Genomic DNA, 2,500 nt, shown 5'->3' on the forward strand with positions numbered 1-2,500 from the left:
AAATAAAGTTTAAAAAATGAGAGAGCAACGCCGTTTCATGTCGAACGCTGTAAATAGAAAGAATGAAAGTTTACCGACGAAAGAAAATCGAGAGTTTCCTCTCTATCTTCTCGGCTCTTCTTTCCGTAGCGTATAAGAAAAGTTTCGACTCTCCCGGGACGTCGTTTACTTCTTATTAACGGGTACCGCACGATCCTTCGATAAATACAAAAAGTCGTCGTAACAAGAATGTTCAACTTGAACACGAAGGAAAATCCCGAACATTCTCATATAAAAATATATCTATACATAAATGAATCTGTCGCGAATTTTACCGGCAGAAGGTTCGTTATGTAAAAAATGGATCGTATGCATGGTGTACCCGTTCGTTGCGACGTCTGAGTTAAAAGGAGGAGAGAATCGAAATTGTTAAATAGATACGCGCCAGGAAAGCGGAGAGATTTCGGAGAAGTAAGGAAGAGGTGAAGGTTATAAGAATCTCGAAATATTCTTATCGGACTTTCCTTTCTATAATTTTTATTCTTGATTCGTGTTGCGTACTCTCTCGACCCCGTGTGAAAACACGAGAGAGAATATAAAGAAATATTTTGGGACGTTTGGTAACGAAATGCATGGGTTTGCGAAAAAAAATTGTTAAATTTCTTGTTTTTTTTTTTTCGCCCGCTTCGTGAGAGACTCTCATTTTATTTTCTTTCTCTCTATAAATTTTGTCTTTGGACAAAGGGAACACCCCCTTTTAGCCTCTCTCTATTTCGTGTTAAACGAGAAACGAAATTTAGAGTGTGACACGGAGGCTTTCACGCGGGGGGTGTCCGGGTAACCGATGGAAATCGAACCACGAAACCGCTTCGACGAACGAAGTCGCAACTTCACGAGAGTCCGCCTGCTTACGACGGACGATATGGTAACGTATCGCTTTACGGACCGGCTGAGAAGCGAAAACGATAGCGTAGTCTCCTTCGTTGGTAGACCGATCTGACGCCGGCCATGGAGTGTCCGTATCGAATCTCGCGATACCGCCAAGACGTCCAATATATGTAAGCAGCGAGCAGGAGACTCTGTGTTACGCGCGACAGCGCGTTTCGTATTTTCCACGGTTTTTGAATGACTTTACCACCCGGAACGGACTGAAAACTCGCCGCACGAAGAGAAATGCGTCACAGAGCGTCGTTTCATCGGCGGTTCTGTAGTTTTATACGGTCCTTTACCCGTCCATGGACGTTATCGTGTCGTCTTAATCATCAATCAGCTCGGGTAAATCTGTGAACAGAGCTATGACGGGACGACGTCCGAATACCGATACTCGATCTTGCGCTTGGATTGGAGTTAGTATTCTATGGACAATCGAACGAATTTATAAACCAGGTTAAATAAATCACGTACATACTGGTTTTCAGACGCTGAGTTGTTAAATATGAACAAAAATTTTTATACGATTACCCTGAACGGTGGATCACTTGGCTCGTGGGTCGATGAAGAACGCAGCTAATTGCGCGTCAACGTGTGAACTGCAGGACACATGAACATCGACATTTCGAACGCACATTGCGGTCCACGGATACAATTCCTGGACCACGCCTGGCTGAGGGTCGTTTATATAACTAAAGACTGCTTGCGTTTGCCTTTAGCAGCAAAAGGTTTTCTCTTCATTGTTAAATTTTTTTCGGTACCGCTCGTCGTTCGACTAGATAAAACGAAACTGTTAAACGCCGAAAAGTCGAACGTTTCGGAGCGGGATCCGATGGTCGAACGCGAGAGAGAGAACAACTTGCGAAATTGGCGAAAACGTACGAGCGATGGTTGGACATTTCGTCGGCGTTTGACGCGGAGAATGTTAAATGGAACGTTCGTGTCTCGCCCTCTCTTTGCTAGTGTTCATTTTTTTCACAGGCGACAGAAGAACATTTTCGTATATCTCGCAATTCTTAGTTTTTAGGATCTTCTCGGCGGAATGCGCTTATCTCGGCTTGCGTGAGTCGTGGTTTCTAGTTAAACCCCTAAAAGAGACCATATACGACCGCCCGTGAAAGAGCGCTCCCGAGTCGAAAACACCTAACTACAGAAGGATATTTAGACGAGAGAGAAAATGATTCTTCGCCCTGCGAGAGAATTGTTAGACACCAATTTGAAGGAAGCAAGCCGAGAGTAGAGCGTGTTTACGGCGTTTCTCCGCGCTCCCGACGTTGTCTGAAATGATTGTCGAATTTTTTTTTCGACGGTGCGAAAGTTTATACAACGAGGAGAAAAGTTAAAAATAAACGTGCGACGGAAGCTCTTTCACGGTTAAATTATTACGAGATCGTAGCTTCGCCACGTTTTTTTAACATTTACAAGCGCAGATCGCTTCGTTGTCGTTGATTAGAAGCGGAAGACCGCGCGATCCCAATACGGGTTCCGGTCGTCCAGTCCTCGAAGTGCATAATTGTGCCGGACGGACGTTGAAAAACCCGGACCGATCGAACGATAAACGCTTATTTGGTGATCGTCTTGCGAGAGTCTC

At 44.6% G+C, this 2,500-nt stretch overlaps 1 non-coding gene across 1 annotated transcript; it reads left to right on the plus strand.

Annotated features, from left to right (window-relative positions):
• The first annotated feature begins 1,437 nt into the window (after positions 1–1,437).
• On the plus strand, positions 1,438–1,592 carry LOC143266346 (5.8S ribosomal RNA). The gene has a single exon (XR_013041371.1). It is a non-coding gene; the product is annotated as a 5.8S ribosomal RNA (ribosomal RNA).
• Positions 1,593–2,500: the final 908 nt, after the last annotated feature.

Source organism: Megachile rotundata, unplaced genomic scaffold (genome assembly GCF_050947335.1).
Source record: "Megachile rotundata isolate GNS110a unplaced genomic scaffold, iyMegRotu1 scaffold0305, whole genome shotgun sequence".
Lineage (NCBI taxonomy): Eukaryota > Metazoa > Arthropoda > Insecta > Hymenoptera > Megachilidae > Megachile > Megachile rotundata.